We start from the raw sequence: 19,314 nt of genomic DNA, 5'->3' as shown, positions 1-19,314 counted from the left end.
CCTTGAGTCAGTTTTGCACACCTGCCAGTCCACAACAGGTGACGCTGAGCACAACGCCGTGGAAATCCTTAACGTGCATTAGCGGGTTCAGACACTGTTAGCTTTGAACTTTGGTCTGCGTGTGGCAGCTGATAAGGGTACAAAAAGGTATAAAGGTCACGCTGGTCTTTGATCGTCTGTGATGTTCTTGAGCCGTAAAAAAGTATGTCTGTACGTCCTATATGAATGCTAAAGAGCTTATTTGAAGTGCAGTAATCATTGTTGATATGCTAGCTGTAAAACCTTTGCTAAAGAGTTTGGTCAAATCTACATGTGTGCAAATAGACAATCAGTGAATAACACTGTAGGCCTCCCCATGGGTGACTGACCTGTACCTACATAGCGTCACTAAACCAACGAAGAAAAAACTTGTCATTAAAATTATACTTTAAATCAAGCGTGTGTGCAGTTTAGTTTTCAGGTATTAATGCACAATTTTGAACCCAGCATTACATTTATATGTTATTGAATAATCTTCAAGGCCACCAAAATGTATACATTAATGCATTTAATCTGACTTGTACACTTTCTTAAAATAAATATCTGATACTGCACTTCAGTCAGCACAGAAACTGTCTCAGTAAGGCCTCTGACACTGGACTCACCTCTGTGCTTGTGCTTGACCTCACTGCAGCAGTCAATACTGTTGAGCATAATATCTCAGTACACACATTAAAGTATGCTTTCCACGCTTGTCCCATTTTCTTCTGTCTTGTATCTCTTCAGAGTGCACAGTGCCTTGAAACATGATGAACCATAACGTGGCTGACCTCCCCAGCGGCCCACTCGATGTCTACAGGAACAAAGCCTCCTTCAACTGGAAGGACATGGTCCACTTTATAGATGGAGAAGATGTATATCTATTCAAGGTAACATCACAGGCTGTACTCGTGGCATTGTGTATTAAACAGCGTTTGCATAAGATCAGGAAAATCATATGGTAAGCCTAAACTGTTGTAACTTGCCACTGAGAAGTCAAGAGATTTTCACTTAGAGCATAGACAGGATGATATATTTACATCCTCACCTTTAACTATTGCCTTTTCACTTCTCTTAGAATAAACCATCACACTTCTCCATGATTCTGCTTCTGAGCTATTGACCAACACACAGATGGATTTCACTTTGTCTTACTCTGTCTGGTCATTTCCACATTATAGCAACACGTGTTCAGGACACTGGAGAACGACCCTCTGTTTGCCCGTCAGCCTGGTGAAGATGTCCCCATGGAGAAAAAGAGAGAGTTGAGCTTTCTGAGGTATCTACTTGGTAAACTACAGCTGAAGTGATGTGGCACCTGTCGTGTCCTCTGTTCTGTAAGTCGGTACTTTCTAAAGACAATAAAACTCCATATGAAAATTCACAGAATGAAGCAGCTGCTTCGGTACAACTTTGTCACCAAGGAAGAGGCGATGGCCAATCCCTGGAAAGCGATATGCCTCGACGACTGTCTGGGCATGTATGACTGGGCCATGGTTGCTAAGTTCTTCCTCAGCCTGGGGGTAATTGTGTTTGAGTAAAATGTCCTCACACAGACACACAGAGTGTGTGTTATATGAGATAACTTAAGATTGTGTTTCTGAGCAATGTTAAGAAGGTTTATGACTTGCAAAGCCACATCTGTTTTCACTCTAAAACAAGCAACACTGTAATTTTAAACCATAGAACGTGTGGTTGGTTGGTTGGTTGGTTGGTTGGTTTGTTTGTTTGAATTTCCACAAACATTAGGAAGTGTCTAGTTTTTGGATTGAGCCACTATTATTATTCTCCAGGATGCATTTACAAAACATCACTAAAAGGGTATTCTGCATAAAGATCGGTTGTGTTAAACACAGTTTTTAAAATTGGGGGAAAAGCTTTCATTTGTTTAATATCTTCACATAGCTGTTATTATTTGTTTTTCTCTTTTATCGTGTCAATCAGTGAGTTAGATTCAAAACCTTTTATGTTTCAGATGTTTGGAGCAACTGTTGCTAACTCAGGGTCAAGCAGACATAAGAAATTTGTTGAAGACACTGAAGACATGAGGGTAAGACAGCGAATCCTGAGTAAGAGGAGAAAGGAGTCGACTGCTTACTATCTGCTATTGTGTTCATAAAACTTTTACATATGTGCTTATAGATCTTTGGATGCTTTGCATTGACTGAGTTGAGCCATGGCAGTAACACCAGAGCCATGAGGACCACGGCCAAGTATGACCCCTCTACTCAGGTCAGTACACTCTGAAAACACATACACACACACACCACCTTGCAGGCAGTCTTTATCTGGATGGGTTTTGGATGTCATTCCTGGGAACTGCTGGAGCAAACTTCCCATTTTTGGAGTTACTGCACCAAATGCTCAGAGTACCACAGGAAGCACCTCCTGGGGATTTTTTGATATCAGCCACTTTTTCTGTCTGCTGGTTGTACATGCCATGCAGGGGCTCTTCTTCCATGATGGTTCCACTTCTTGCTCTTCATCTTTCTTGGGTTTCTGCTGCCTGAGGAATTCACTCAACACATAATCGGATGTGGCCATCTTCCTAATGCACTCATGGATCTGTGTAGTTTCATCTTGAAAAGTGTTTTTTACACACAGTAGTCCATGGCAACATTACTTCGCCTTAACGTGTAGTCTCAGGGTGCTTTGGAGTGAAACCCTTCATGCATGCTGAGGTCGGGCTTGTCCTCCTTTGACTAGCTGATTATTCCCTGTTTTTGTTACCATCCGACTACACTGCTCATGTTCGAATGACATTCCAGTGTCATTGCTGTAGATCCTAGTGGTATGGATCAGTTAATCAATGTCTCGTTCACTCTTGGAGTACAGTCATCCATGTAGAGGATGGTTGATGACTTCACCGAGGGGGTTCAGGCTTATGGAGAACAGTGGGGAGAGAGCATCTCCTTGGTAGATCGTGCACTTGATGCCAGTTGCGCTATTAGCTTGAAGTTGGCCTCTAGTGTTGTTCTTCACATCCCCACTGTAGGTTCTGAGGGTCCCTTTGATCCTGTACTGAATTCCAGGATCCATGTGTGGAGCATTGAGTCATTGAGGCTTTCTTGTAGTCAATACAGGCGGTGCACAGGTCAGTCAGTCTGGTCTTACAGTCTCGGGCTACTGCTCTGTCTACCATTAGCTGCTGTTTTGTCTTTCGTTAGCCCTTCTGAGCATGTGTTTTCCATTAGTAGCTGGTTCATTTGTGCCATCAGGTGCTCATGGAGTGCAGTTTGCTTCTTCAGCCAGTGGGTTTGGATCATCAGGGCCTGGTGTTATCCAACTATTCATGCTGAAGACTCTTTCTTGGATGTTTGCCACTGTGATGGTTACTGGATCCTGTTCAGGAGGTTGCTGTGGTCTGCTCTTATGGTCACTAAGCGTTATTAAGTATCGTCCTTCTCCCATATGGTCTTCCAGTATTGCTCGGTCTCCAGGATTGGTAGGTATTTTCTCATATTGCTTCTTCTACTGCTGATCTGATTGAGGAGTCTTGGTCTGGTGGTTGCCTGGAAAATGGCATTTGTCTGACTGCACTGTGATTATGGTGTGGGGCTCTGCCCTGTAGATCCAGTCCAGTTCAATTCAATTTTATTTATATAGTGGAAAGTCACAACGACAGTCGCCTGAAGGCATTTAATACTGTAAGATAAAGACCTTACAATAATACAGAAACCCCCAAAACCAGACACCCCTAATGAGCAAGCACTGTGGCAACAGTGGGAAGGAAAAACTCCCTTTTACACCTACACCCTCCAGAAATGTTTCATCTGGGCTCTTATCTAGAAGTTGCTAAGCTTTCTCTTCCACTTCCAACCAACAACATTACATTTTAAGACTTTTATATAAGTTTGTTAAAGTTGTGAGCTTAATTTTAACTGTCGACTTTTGGCCGTTTCATGCGATCATGTCATAAGATAATGAAATCAAATAAAATTTAAATTTAAAATTATGAGGGAGAGCACCCCTTACGTCATACAGTGTAAGTCTCTAATAGCTGACTTTTCATTTGACTAATGGAGGATCACATGGAGGAATTTTAATTTCTCCTCACTTGAACTGATTTCTGTTTCTCTTCTGTAGGAGTTTGTGATCAACTCTCCGGACTTTGAGGCTGCAAAGTTCTGGGTGGGGAACCTGGGAAAGACTGCTACCCATGCTGTGGTGTATGCTCAGCTCTACACACCTGATCAGGTGTGCCACGGACTGCACTCTTTTGTTGTCCCGGTGAGTTCTGGTAAATTTGAATATCTTTAAAGAAACGGCTGCTTGCATCACAAGGTACAAGGCAACTATTAGTAGGGATGGGTACCGGTATCCGGTGCTATGATGGCACCGGTTCTGACATAAACGGCAGTAACCAGACCGAAAAGCAGCGCACATTTCGGTGCTTTTTTTTTCTGAGCTGTGATACACTTTAGATTCTAGCCAATCATGTTACGTTTCCAAGGATAGTAGGCGGGCCCAGGTACGTACGTTCTTTTAGAGCAGAGCTACAGATTAAAAATGCCCAAAGCGAAGCGGTCAAAGTCTGGCTGTACTTCACAGCAAAAGATGCAAACTCAGCAGCCTGCAACAAGTGCTTTAAGCTGATACTGTCAAAGGAGGTAACACCTCGAATCTGATGAAACACCTGGCGACGCATAGCGTTGTTTTTTTTTCTTTAAAAGCCGAGAAATGCACCGTATTTGATAGCTTGCTGCGAGACCTCACACCGAGCACATCTACTGTGGGTGTGGTGCCTGTTATTGGTCCCGAAGTTAGCATCATCCCCCAAAAACCCGAAGAGGAGAGTCCTGGCCCCTAGCCCTGCCAGTGTAGCAGAAATGATGACGGATGATGATGGCAGCAGCAGCCGTTCTTCTCTGGGTGAGTAGCTTAATGTTGTTCGTGTGTAGTGTACGTTGAGTAGGCTAACCACGTTATTACATTAATGTAAGGTGAACTAGCAAACACCGTCGTAGTTACATGCGGCTGTCTTTTTGTTTGATGGCAGATACTCCCTTCACCCTGGCCAAAAAGGCTAAAATGACCAAAGAAAAAGTGAAAAACAGTTAAACATGAGAAGTTTTGTGTTTTGTGTTTTTTTTTGTTTTTGTTTTTTTTCCCATTGATTAAGCACTGCTTCCAGCCAAGAATGATACCATATATGCCCCATAGCTGCAGAAAAGGCTAACTGTAGCTGACGCTGAAATGTTTGTGTGGGTTGCCATGACAACACCAAAGCGCGTCTGAGATCGTTATTGTTTTCTATTTGTTTTCTTTATTTGCTTCTCATGCTTGTGTAAGAAATGTTTCTGTTAAAAAATTATTGTGAAGTAGTCACTTCCTGTGAGTCGCGGGAACCGGAAGTTGTGCGCGGGAGAGACAAGACAGAACGGTAACACGGCTGACTTTTTTTGGAATGTACAACTTTTCTACTGCTGGATTTTCAAGGCGTACACGGTAAAAATCATTATGCTGTTATTTGTTTAATACTTGTGCACTTTGTGAAACGAAAGAAGTGGCTGAGATGAATATCATATGTGCTATTGATATTATTTTACTTGTTTCTAGTTTTCACGGTGCTCCATGATTGTGAGAGGAATAAAAGAATTGTGGACATCAGTACGAAGCGTGGATTCTTTCGGCCAGAGTAGAAACAGTGAAAACATGGCCCAATCCATCTGGAGGCTTCGGTGTACAAAGCTCTTCTCATTCTGCAGCAAGCTACAGGTCTCGGTTTGCAACGTGCTTCTCCTCCTGCAGCAAGCTACAGGCTTCGGTGTGCAAAGCTCTTCTCATCCTGCAGCAAGCTACAGGTATCGGTTGCTTCTCATCCTGCAGCGAGCTACAGGCTTCAGTGGACACGTTGCTTTGCATTTTGTAACAACCAATCGGGAGCTGCAGATTCAGCGGACACTCCAAGAAGCGGTTTCAGGCTAAAGCGTGAGTCCTCAGGCTATATTGCGCAGTTATTATACCTCATGAGTTGATGGATAGAACATGAGCTACAAATTTGCTATAATGGACAAGAAATTAATAGTGTTCAAATTTCAGACTGTGTGAAAAAAAAAAAAGGACAATCTGTGAAAGTTCTGGAAATTGTTGTTTTCTTACCTATTGTTTGCAAGCTTCATGAAGGCTGAAATTGAAGATTTATTTGCTGTCATACGTAAGAATCTAAGTGCCTTTGTGTTAATTTTAATAATTCTCCACCTATTACATCCATTCCATTCTTGTAATTACCTTATATATCTTGTCCTCTTCATAAGATACCCCCTTTAAAGTCTGAAAATGTCTAAAGATTGTCATAGTCACCCTGATGTTATGTCAGAAGTACAAGATGCAGTTGATTTGGAAGAGGAAAAAAGTGTAGTGTCTGAGAAATCTGAGACAAAAACAAGAAAATCCTCTCGTGAAAGGCGATTAACGCCAAAAATGCAGGAACTGAAAGATCAAGAGTTAACTCAAAAGGAGAAGAGGTTCAAAGCAACATATGAGAAATGGAAAAGCAACGTAAGAGACATTCGCACAAGGTTAAAGCAAGTATGCTCTGAGAGTGACATGTATGATATGATGGATGAGGCTGAGAAGCTAGAGTCTGAATTAAAGGAACAGTATGACAGAATTCGACTCCAAACCTCACCAAGTCAAGAAATTCGAAGAAAGATCGATGCATGCTCAGCCGTGACGGCCGACTTGCTGCAGCTGATGAGAGTGCGTCTGACTGAAGACGAAGGTGAGTTTGACACGGTGGCAGAAAGATCAAGGCTACGCATGCTACTTGATAATGAATACGCTAGGTCCATATATGGATCCACAGCCTCCAGAGTTACTGCACCCAGCTGTCACAATTCTAACCATCTCTCAGAGTCACCTAGCATTTCAGCTATGAGGGCGGAAGTGGCTGCTCAGCTGGCTGCAAAGAGAGCCGAAATTGATATGGAAGCTGCCATCGAAGCTCAACGTCAGCAGTTGAGAAAACTTGAAAATCAGAGGGACATTGATGTAATTCAGGCAAAGCTAAATGTCTACACTGAAGAAGAGGGAAGGGATGGGACACGCAGTCCTCCATTCAGCAAAGTGAGTGATGCTCACCCCTTCGCTCACCACATCCCAGATCAAGAACGGCAGGTTGTGCAAAATGAGACATCATTGGTCCAATCGCTACAAGAGTCATTAGCTCTCACTCGCTTGCCAACTCCAGAACCTTCTGTATTCTCGGGCGATCCTCTGAAGTTTACAGAATGGAGCATAAGCTTCAAAGCCCTCATAGAGAGACGATGCTCTGACCCTGCAGACAGGCTATTCTACCTGCAAAAGTACATAGCAGGTGAGGCAAAATCCTCTCTTGAAGGCAGCTTCTACAGAAAAGATGAAGAAGCCTATCAACAAGCATGGGATAGGTTAAATGCTAGATATGGCCATTCCTTTGTAGTGCAGCGGGCTTTCAGAGAGAAGCTAAATGGGTGGCCGAAGATTGGTGGAAAGGAATATCTCAAGTTAAGAGAGTTCAGTGATTTCCTCCAAACATGTAGTAATGCCATGCCTCACATAAAGGGCTTACAGGTTCTTAACGACTGTGAGGAGAATCAGAAAATACTAGTCAAGCTTCCTGATTGGGTGACATCTAGATGGAACCGTTATGTCACAGAGCAGCTAGATCGGGGCAACGACTATCCAAGCTTTCATGAGTTTGCTTCCTTTATCTCTAAGGAGTCACGCGTAGCATGCAATCCAGTGTCATCCTTACATGCCTTAAGGCACTCTGCAGAGGCACCACCAAGAGAGATGAAGCGTTCAAAAGCAAACACGTTTGCCACAAATGTGAAACCCCCAATTCCATCAAGCTCCACCGCCAAATCTGACCCTGGTGAAATCAAGTTGGGAGATGCAGGGAAACCAAAGAAATGGACCACACCAACACAAAATTCCAATAATGGCCAGTGTATTTGCTGTAGTGAGAACCATTCCATACATAAATGCAAGAGGCTTATGGACATGTCTGTAGAGGATAAGAAAAAATGCATACTTGAAAATAAGTTGTGTTTTGCATGTCTAAGAAAGGGTCACAATTCTAAAGACTGTAGGAACAGGGCCATGTGTGGCATATGCAGAAAGAGTCACCCAACGCCATTGCATGAAGATCGTTCTACAGCAGCATCAACACAAGGCGCAGTTGAAGAAAGTATGTCGTCATTATCATGTTGTGTAAGTGGAGGTGAAGGTGGGAGTACGTCGATGATAGTCCCAGTGTGGATCTCAACACTTAGTGCTCCGGACACTGAAACCCTAGTGTATGCACTATTGGACACTCAAAGCAGTCACACATTTGTTGATCAGGAGGTGTGCGAAAAGCTACAAGCAACAATGGAACCAGTGAAACTTAAACTTTCCACCATGATGGGGAGAGACTCAGTCGTGAAGAGTCAAAGAGTATGCGAGCTCAAAGTTAGAGGATTTTCCTCTAATGTTTCCATCAGTTTGCTTCCTGCCTACACAAGGGACTTCATTCCTCTTGACCGCACACATATTCCCACTTGCCAGACAGCCAACAAATGGAAACATCTTGTAAGCATGGCCCAGGATATACCCCCGTTGATGGACTGTGGTGTTGGATTGTTGATTGGATACGACTGCTCCAGAGCATTAATTCCAAGAAGGGTCATCACTGGGGGCGACTATGAGCCTTATGCTATTGAGACGGACCTTGGTTGGAGTATTGTGGGAAGCGCACCACAGCGTGTGCAGGCTAAAGATGTGACTGGTTTTTGCCATCGAGTGTCTGTCAGAGAGGTGCCACCCATAACACCATTTGCTGTCATCAAGGCCCTGGAGTCCGATTTTGCAGACACAAAACCTGGTGACAGAAGCATATCTCAAGAAGATATTTCCTTCCTGCAGATCTTGAAAGACAGAATCCAACAAAATAAGGATGGTCACCTGGAGATGCCTCTCCCTTTCAAAGCACGTCCGCATCTCCCAGACAACAAAAGGCTGGCGTTAGTACGGCTGAAGCATCTAAAGAGGAAGCTGGACAGAGATCCCAAATTCAAAATAGACTACGTGAGATTTATGGAAGGTGTCTTCAAGGATGGAGATGCAGAGAAAGTGGAAAACCAAGCAGAGCTGGGGAAAGTCTGGTATATCCCACATCAAGGAGTTTACCACCCCAGAAAACCAGGCAAAATCAGAGTGGTTTTCGACTGCTCTGCAAGGTACATGAAGGCACCTCCTTAAACGACCATCTGCTAACAGGACCTGACCTCACAAATAGCCTAACAGCCATGCTGTGCCGCTTCCGTAAACATCCCATCACAGTCATGTGTGATGTGGAGAAAATGTTCCACAGGTTTCATGTGAACGAGGATGATAGAGACTACCTGCGGTTTCTCTGGTGGGAAAATGGAGACACAAACTCTGAACCCAGAGAGTACCGCATGAAGGTTCACCTGTTTGGAGCATCATCCTCCCCTGGCTGCGCCAATTATGGCATGAAACACCTTGCCAGCCAATGTGAGAAAGAGTACCCCTCCGCAGCTAGCTTCATCCAGAAGCATTTCTATGTCGACGATGGTCTCATAAGTGTAGAGTCGGTGGGTAAGGCAATTGAACTGGTCAAAGAAGCCCAAGCCATGTGTGCCAAAGGAAAGCTGCACCTTCACAAATTTCTCTCCAATAGCCGAGAGGTCCTTGACTCTGTTGATGTTGCAGAGCGTGCTACGGAGGTAAAGAATGTTGATCTTAATCACGATGATTTACCAGTTCAAAGAGTGCTAGATATAAGGTGGAACATTGAAAATGATAGCTTCTCCTTCAAGGTGTCACTTGAGGAGAAACCAGCAACGCGTCGAGGGATTCTCTCAATTGTGGCCTCCTTGTATGACCCTTTGGGGTTTCTTGCCCCAGTCATTCTTGAAGGGAAAAGAGTGCTGCAAGAGATGTGTCAGAGAGGCACAGGGTGGGATGAGCCACTACCCAAAGGCTTGAAGTTAAGGTGGGAGACTTGGATGAAGGATTTGGAGAACCTGGAAAGAATTGAAATTCAAAGATGCTTCATACCTGACAGCCATGGTGAGATTCAGAAAGCCGAGCTTCATCATTTCTCCGATGCAAGCAGTCAAGGGTACGGCCAGTGCTCTTACATCAGAGTGGTAAGCAGAGAAAGGGTATTCTGCTCCTTGGTCATGGGAAGGGCGAGGGTTGCACCAACCAAAATAGTTACCATACCGAGACTTGAGTTAACTGCAGCAGTAACCTCGGCAACTGTGAGCAGCATGTTAAGGGAGGAGCTAGAGCTCAAGATTGATGACGAATATTTTTGGACAGACTCAAAGGTCGTGCTTGGTTACATCAATAATGAAGCAAGAAGGTTGCATGTGTTCGTGGCAAACCGCGTGCAGAGAATTCGAGAAACCACCGATGCACGGAAATGGTATTATGTTGACACAGGAGAAAACCCTGCTGATCATGCCTCGAGAGGCCTCAAAGTAGCTGACCTCATCAAGTCAAATTGGTTCTCTGGTCCCAGCTTTCTATGGGAAAGAGAGATAGCCACAAAACAGGCTACTTCAGATTTGCTGGTGGGGGACCCAGAGGTGAGGACTACTCAGGTGTTGAAGGTTGATGTAGCAAGGCAGTTTGACATCCAGAAGCATCTGCTGCGGTTCTCAAGATGGACTACAGCTGTCAACGTCATTGCTCGTATCCAGCGGCTGGCAAAGAGGATCAGGACTGCTGAGCCTTTAAACGTGGAAGAGAGAAAGCAAGCTGCACAGACTCTTGTCAAGCTTGCACAACAAGATGCTTTTCAAGAGGAGTTAAACACACTCAGCCAGAAACTAGGAAGACTGCCTTGCAACCACCAACTCTTTCAGCTAGACCCATTTCTCCAAGATGGCATAATGAGAGTAGGAGGAAGACTGAGGAAGGCATCTGTGCCTCTCGAGTTAAGACACCCAGTGATCCTTCCTAAAGATGGTGCTGTTACAAACCTCATCATTGCACACCATCATACCAAGATACAACACCAAGGCAGAGGACAAACCTTCAATGCACTGAGAGCCAATGGTTACTGGATTGCTGGTGGAAGTAAGGCTGTAGCCCAATACATCAGGCAGTGCGTACAGTGCAGGAGAGCCCGCGCGCCACCAGAGGAGCAACGGATGGCAGATCTACCTAGTGACCGTGTTGATCCCACACCACCATTCACTTATTGTGGTATGGACTGCTTTGGTCCTTTTCACACCAAACAAGGTCGCAAAGACCAAAAACGGTACGGCCTCCTCTTTACATGTTTTTGCTCAAGGCAGTGCATATAGAGATGTTGGAGGATTTGACGACTGACGCGTTCATCAACGCTTTGCGCTGCTTCATTGCCCTTCGTGGAGCTGTTAGGCACATTAGGTCTGATCAGGGAACTAACTTTATGGGGGCAAGAAACGAGATGGCAAAGGCTCTGAAAGAACTTGATAAGGAAAGAGTGACTGCATACCTAGCAGAAAATCAGTGCGACTTCCAGATGAATACGCCCCACTCTAGTCATGCTGGAGGCGCATGGGAGCGTCAAATCCGGACAGTGAGAAGCGTACTGAGCACAGTCCTTGCCTGCAGTGTGGGAAGGTTGGATGATGCTTCATTAAGGACATTCCTTTATGAAGCTATGTGCATCGTGAATAACCACCCACTCACTGTTGATAACATCAATGACCCCAAAAGCTTGGAGCCACTCACACCGAACCACTTGATCACCATGAAATCCTCAATCCCACTTCCACCTCCAGGTAAATTTGTCAAGGAGGACCTGTATGCTAAGAAACGGTGGAGAAGGGTCAGGTATCTGACTGAGCAATTTTGGCACAGATGGAGAAAGGAATACCTGGCCAATATTGCTCTGAGACAGCAATGACATACACCAAGACGCAATGTGGAGGTGGGTGACATTGTGATTCTCAAAGAGGAAGATGTTCCTCGCAATGAATGGAAACTCGCTAGGGTTGTGGAAGCACATGAGGATGATGATGGACTTGTATGGAAGGTGACAATCCAGACTGGTGATCGGAAGTTAGGAAAGGGAGGCGAACGCCTCGTCCAACCCTCCATCATTCAGAGACCCATTCAGAAATTAGTGGTCCTGTTGAAAAACAGCTAAAATTGGGAAAATGTTATTCATTGATTAGATTTCCCTTCTAAAATAGAAGTTGTCATTATGCTGTACTTCATGCACATGTTATGGAGATGTAAATTCTACTGTTCATATTGTTGAATTCATTTGTTGAGAAAAGAATATTGTTTATGTCAATGCAAGAGTGTTTTAAAACAACAACATGGTTCTTGGGAATTACCATTGATTTAATGAGCAATGCCAGTGTATTTACGTTCACAGTTGTAATAATCAAAGGTAATTGGTGGGAGTGTAGCTGACGCTGAAATGTTTGTGTGGGTTGCCATGACAACACCAAAGCGCGTCTGAGATCGTTATTGTTTTCTATTTGTTTTCTTTATTTGCTTCTCATGCTTGTGTACATTTGCAGTAGCAAAAGATAATCTATGAATCCAGTGATGCATCTTTCTTATAAGAAATGTTTCTGTTAAAAAATTATTGTGAAGTAGTCACTTCCTGTGAGTCGCGGGAACCGGAAGTTGTGCGCGGGAGAGACAAGACAGAACGGTAACACGGCTGACTTTTTTTGGAATGTACAACTTTTCTACTGCTGGATTTTCAAGGCGTACACGGTAAAAGTCATTATGCTGTTATCTGTTTAACACTTATGCACTTTGTGAAAGGAAATAAGTGGCTGAGATGAATATTATATGTGCTATTGATATTATTTTACTTGTTTCTAGTTTTCATGGTGCTCCATGATTGTGAGAGGAATAAAAGAATTGTGGACATCAGTACGAAGCGTGGATTCTTTCGACCAGAGTAGAAACACTAACATTGTTATCTTTTTACAAAAAAACAGCTGAACATGAGAGGTTTTTGGACCAATTTTGTGTTCTCCATTCTTTAAGCACCGGCACCGTTTCAAAAGTACCAGTTTGGCACAGGTATCGGATAAAACCTAAACGATACCCATCCCTAACTATTAGCAAGTCCAAGAGCATTTGTGTTGTCAGGTAGCTATTGAAATAAGGCCATCCACTCCAACAGTGTTTAGAGCCATAGGAGACCTCACAGCTAAGTTTCTAGTAACTGATGGGGATGTGAAGCTCAATACTGCTGTTTTGACACTGTGTCGAGCTTCTGAGGTGCTGATGTTTCAGTGTGGTTCAAATCATCCAGGTCACGTGACTCAGAGTGAACTAGATTTCGGTGCGCTTCAGCCGAGGATGATTTAACTGATGGACGTGCATGAAATGGACTGTTACACCTGATCAGAATTAGACCCTGTAAACAAATGTTTATTTTTATAAAGAAGGAAACAAATTACATTTTTTCATTTAAATATAATTTTAAATTAATTAAAAATAAAACTTAACACCTTCCAGCTACCAGCTTTACTTGACAGTGTGTAGAGGAAACCTGATGACATGAGCTCCTAGAAAGTTCTGAGGGCTGTGAGCAAGCTAACAAAAAACCTATGGTTATACTTAATATTATCATTTATGTTTTATTGTATTGCGTTTTTGTGAGCAACACAAATGTTAACAGAGGGAGGATTTTGCTGAAGCACACTGTTCATTACTGGTGATGGGAATTGATAAGAATGTAGCGATTCTGATTCTATTATCAATATCAGTTCGATACCTTATCTGTTCTCTTATCGATTCTCACTGGGTTCTTGTTCACTTTGTTTTGAGAGTCACCGCCGTTGCTAAGCAGCAGGAAAGAAATGACAGTCATGCAGATTAACTCCATGCTGTGGGTCAGATGTGTGTCCACAGTTGTTGAGGTGTTTACCTTCTTTGTTGTACGGAGCCCCTCTGATGACATGGTCCAAAAAATAAATAAATTGTGTCCACAAAATACTACTTCGTGCCCTCGAAATAGTATAACGTAGGGCTGGGCGATATATCGAGTTTTTTAAAAATATCGATATATTTTTATACGAGATATAAGATGTGACAATATCTTTTATATCGATATAGTCTATGTTACGTTATAATTATAGTTGTGGAGCCACAGGTTTGCCTCTCTTTCGTCCACTTTTGTCTTTACGCAACATTACTCGGCCTCGCCTCTCCTTCACTGAACACAACTCCCCCTCCTCCCCCATTGCTTCACCTGCAGGCAGCGACAAGATGGACACGGCAAATCTCCGTTAACGAGTTACAGCGCATCGCCCCGTGCGTGGGGCTGGACGGCATCAACGTATTAACGAGCTAACCACGCTAACGAGCTAACCACGCTAACGCTATGTACGGCCTAAAATCCTTTCATTCTCTCAAAAGTTGACAGCGCGCCTTATGTATGAATTCTGGTTGTGCTTGATGACCGCGAACCGATTTTATGTGGTACACGGCGCTCAGCAATCTGTCAAAAAATGTTTTAGTACAACTTTGGTAAGCTACGGAGCTGCACCGGCTTGATGGATTGTCGGAGCATTACGGCTACCGAGGAGCCTCGCGGAGTGATACGTACTGTGCTTCAACGTAATATTACCGTATTGTGTGTGTATAAGGACCATAAATGGCACCTGTTAAGAGACATGGTTACAAAGAGGATTTCAAACTCCAGGCTGTCAGTCACACAGTAGAAGTTGGGAACAGAGCAGCTGTGAAATCTGTCTTTGTTATTATGCTCTGCGTCTTTTAGTTTACATTTTGACTGCACAATTGTGAGCTCTTTGTTATGCACAAAAACAACATAGTTTTCTTTTATTTATGGAGCATGATTATTTAATAAATGCTCATAATTTATTTTTGAGTAGTTTTTTTCATGTACATCTACACTGTATGTTAATAAGTGCCCGTGTGACATCTGGGACACAGCTTTGACTAAGAACTCTCTTTTTGTTCTTACCTTATGGCTTTAAAAAAAATATCGAGATATATATCTTATATCGCCATCCAGCTAAAAAAAATCGAGATATGAATTTTGGGTCATATCGCCCAGTTCTAGAGCAGGGCAATATGACCAAAAATATTTATCACAATATACATTTGAAAATTTGCGATAACAATATAACTGACGATATGAGTGACACTAAACAAAATACTTTACAACTCCACAATTTTATTAGTGCAAAAAAAAAAAAAAACAACCCAAAAAAACCCCATCAATGTATTTTCACTTAAACAAGCAGATGTTTTTTATGTGCATTTATATAAACATTTAACAGTGCAAATGCAAATTCCTTGCTGACAGTTTAATCAAAAGGCATTTCCAGTGGAAATTGGCCGACATATCCTCAGCATAACCATGTATAATATCCACATAACTTAAAAAGAGGTTATACACACACAATACGGTAATGCCCAGCCCTAGTATAACGTGCCCATGAAATACTTATTTGTGGCCAGGAAATACTATTTTGAGGGCACGAAATAGGTATAACGTGTGCACGAAATGCTAATTTGTGGGCACGAATTCGGTATAACGTGGCAACGAATTACGCATTTGTGGCAATGAAATAGATAACGTGTGCACACCATATTGATACAATTCCTGGACAGCTGCGTAGAGACATAAGCATAAGAGTAGGCTAAACCTATTCACCATGGCCAGAGACCGTATGAATGAGTTTTATTAGGCTGGGAATGAGCTACAAATGCATTTTGAAAAGCCTGGCAATGCAAGGAACCAAGGAACCATTTTTACGGAGAGACATTATTTCGAGGGCACGAAATAGTATTTTGTGGCCAGAATTTATTTATTTTTTGGACAATGTCATCAGAGGGGCTCTGTATTGTTGTGATTAGAGTTGTTAATTAAAAAAGCCATTATTACACGTTTCACAGAACACTTCACTTAAAAGTAATGCAGTATGATACTTAATTACTCTGGGAAAAGGTTATTTATTATACTACTTGTTACATTAGTTGCAAGTTGCTCTGTAAAAAAGCTAACAATAAAAAATAACAACGAGGCTACAACTCCACACTCCAGCACAAATCTTCCATCTCTAAGGTCTTTGTCTTAGTAGAATTCAAAGCTGACTGCAAAAAGAAAAGATGGCTGCTGGGCTCGGCATTCATTCAGCTTTCACTGTGTTCTTAGCTAGCTTTGCGTTAGCATGCTCTATTGGCAGATGCTAGCAAAGAATCAAAGTTGTGCGAGGAACATTCTGCGGTTGTTTCTGTCCTGCATGCAGTTTCCCACTTTACCGTTTATCTCATCCTTTTGTGCAATAAATGTAAATCTTGCTGTTTTCCTCCTCTGACCTGCAGACTGAAATCAGCTGATTGTAGTGCGAGTGCTAGAACTGACAAGTGGGATCGATAGGCAGACTAAAATTCCAAGGAATTGGACTACTGGGAACTGGTTTTCTCAATTCCCATCCCTGTTCATTACAGTTGCAACAGGCTCAATATTTTCTTGCCTTGTTTGTGTGTGGTGGTCACCATTATTGACAGTCTGGTGCAATAAGTAGCTTTGTTAGGACTTGTCTGTGTTACGGTTTCATAGATTGTCACGGGGTTGCAATAGCCAAATTGGCCAGCAGGTGTCACTGTGGAGATGGGATTCAGATTGTTTTGAAACCTCAGTACACGCCTCGCTCTGCCCATCTCTAGTACCTGATCATTTTTCAAGCTCAGATGACGTCGTCGCTCAAGTAACTTTTTTTCAGCTGCACCACAGCAGATATGTCCGTCTCACCCCGTCCCAAGCATCCTCTTGCTACAGCAGCCCTCTACACGTCTTCCCTTACTGGAGGACATATAAATCTTTTCTGTGGTTCCTCTTTTCCTGTTGCTTGCATGTCTGTCTAATTTTGTCTCCAGAATGCTTGACCTGTGCTGTCTCTCTAATTTATGTCATTTCTAATTTGGTCCATTCTCTTCACTCTCAATAAAGAAACCTTAGTATCTTCCACTCTGCCACCTCCAGCTTGTCATCCTGTCAGCAGGTCTCACTTCCACCAGATAAACCTTTCCTTTTCACTCTTACTGCTATTCTTCTGTCACAAATCCTCATGTCAACCTACCCTGCCTGGACTCTGCTATCGCTCACTTGTGCGCTGTGAATAGCCTACGACGTGGGCTGCACGGCCCTTACAGAAAGGAAGATGCATAGAAAAGACTATTTATTTTAAATAAAAGAAAAATGGTGTTATTTTCGTTATTTCTTAAAAATGATAACTGTCTGAAAAGACTTGAGAACACCACGATTTCTAAAAGCGTTAGAAATCATGTATGATCAGCAGAGTTGGTCAAATAAAGTCATACTGCAGGTATCTTACACTGTGTGTTATTTTCAGATGTTTGTGTAGATTTGTGTATTTGACACACAGCCAGTTAAGCTGTAATCACTCTGCTCCAGGTGAGAGATCCCAAGACCCTGCTGGCTTTGCCTGGTGTGCTGGTCGGAGACATGGGGAAGAAGCTGGGTCAGAACGGACTGGATAATGGGTAGGTGACTGCAAATGCTGCATTTGTAAAATAAGATGGAAAACACAAGCAAATAAAGACATGATGCCCTTGATGCTGTGGAAATATGTTCTCACTGGCTATTGCAGTCAGAGACATAAGTGTTGGTCTGCTGGAATGGTACACACAGTGTTTCAGAGTACTGAATGAACATTACAGTTCTCTTCATGAATCTTTTTAACCACACATTTGACATTTAGACTGTATGACTGTGTCTTAGGGGTGGGCGGTATTATGGATGTTTATATTAATAATTTTATCCAAAGAAGTTTCCTCAGGTAGTTCTGGAAATAAAGGAAATCGACTCTTTACGAAGTGGAGAATTTGTAAATGGCGTAAAAAATGCTCCAGAGGAACATTAAACTGCTTCAGGAGCTGCGTGAATGAGGCAAAAAGGTCTTTGATATTTCTAAGTCCATTACTTTCCCATTATTTAAAGGCAGAGTCCATCATGGAGGGTGGGAACATGTGATTTGAGCTGATAGGTGCTTTAATTGACATTAAGTGTAACCCCAACCTTTTCCTACATTGCACCCAGATTCTGAGTGAGTCATACAGCCAAGGGTTAGTTGTACAGTTCTAATGGGAGAGCTGGACTCAACAAAGCTCATAGGCACGTTTGACTCAATGACTCAATTTGGAGCCAAGCTGGAGTCTCTGTAGTGAAACTACTCATCCAGTACAGCATATTTCAAATATTTGCTTCCCAATAATAAGACTGAAAGTTTGGCCTAGTTCTCCGCATGAAATCTTTATGAATTCGTGGACTTTTGCCGTTCCAAATAAATGCAGAGATATACTTAGTCAGTGTTATAAAATACTTATTGGGTAAGTAGCATGGGATACATTGAAATAAATAAAGGAACTTGGGTCGTATGTTCATTTTGATAGAACTGATGCAGCCAGTTAATGACAGTAGTAAACTGGTCCATCTCTGAAGATCGGTCTCAGTATTCTCAAGCAGCGCGACAAAGTCTCTTTCATAAAGACCTTTGTATGAGTGGGTAACCTTAACCCCCGATAGGTCACATACTCTGATTTAACTTTAAATTGAAAATCTGAAAATGAAACCTTCCTGGCTACAGAGTTGACACAGAGAAGTTCACTTTTATGCAGGTTCAACTTGTAACCTGAAAGTTTGCCAAAACATTCAAAAATGGCGAGAGCACGGGAAGAGATCATAAAGGCTCTGACATATACAGCAGGAGATCGTCAGCATATAAGGATATTTTGTGCTCCTGGTCAGCTCTGAAGATGCCCTTAATGCAATTGTCAGCTCGCAGCTTAATCACCAATGGATCAATTGATAACGCAAAAAGAAGAAGTTTTTTTCTTTACGCTACGTGTTCTGACCTGTCTCACCAATGTGACATTTGTGCGATGTATGTATGGCTGGAAGAGGTCCAATTTTGCTGCAGGCAACTGCAAGTGAAAAATAAATCATCATCATCATCCTCCTCGATTTCTCAGTTTTATCTGAATGTAGAAGCAGAGGTCATCCAGGTCTTTTTGTCTTTACGACATTGCTGTAGCGTAGCTAATTCTTGTCTTCTGGCTTCATGTAAAGGAAGGTTGGAGATTGGCCTATACTGTAATTAGCTAAGACAGCTGGGTCAAGCGATGGGTTTTAAGTAGTGAATAGGTTGATCAAATTTAACACTTATGCATCAATTAAATGTAGGACTTCTTTGAGCAGTCTTTTAGGAATGGGATCTAAAAGATATGGTCATGTTTTAGAGCAGGTGTGTCCAACGCCAGGCCTCGAGGGTCGGTGTGCTG

At 42.7% G+C, this 19,314-nt stretch overlaps 1 pseudogene across 1 annotated transcript in view; it reads left to right on the top strand.

Moving 5' to 3' along the window:
* LOC146523685 (peroxisomal acyl-coenzyme A oxidase 3-like) overlaps positions 1 to 19,314 on the top strand; it is a 39,196-nt pseudogene that overhangs the window by 6,038 nt on the left and 13,844 nt on the right. Inside the window, exons 2-8 of the transcript XR_014873095.1 lie at positions 766 to 908; positions 1,200 to 1,297; positions 1,406 to 1,541; positions 1,994 to 2,068; positions 2,161 to 2,250; positions 4,105 to 4,248; positions 17,429 to 17,517. The product of XR_014873095.1 is annotated as a peroxisomal acyl-coenzyme A oxidase 3-like (transcript). The remainder of the gene's footprint in view (positions 1 to 765; positions 909 to 1,199; positions 1,298 to 1,405; positions 1,542 to 1,993; positions 2,069 to 2,160; positions 2,251 to 4,104; positions 4,249 to 17,428; positions 17,518 to 19,314) is intronic.

The sequence above is a fragment of the Neolamprologus multifasciatus genome, chromosome 3 (assembly GCF_963576455.1).
Source record: "Neolamprologus multifasciatus chromosome 3, fNeoMul1.2, whole genome shotgun sequence".
In the NCBI taxonomy this organism is placed as follows: Eukaryota; Metazoa; Chordata; class Actinopteri; order Cichliformes; family Cichlidae; genus Neolamprologus; species Neolamprologus multifasciatus.
This window is presented reverse-complemented; position numbering and strand designations above follow the sequence as displayed.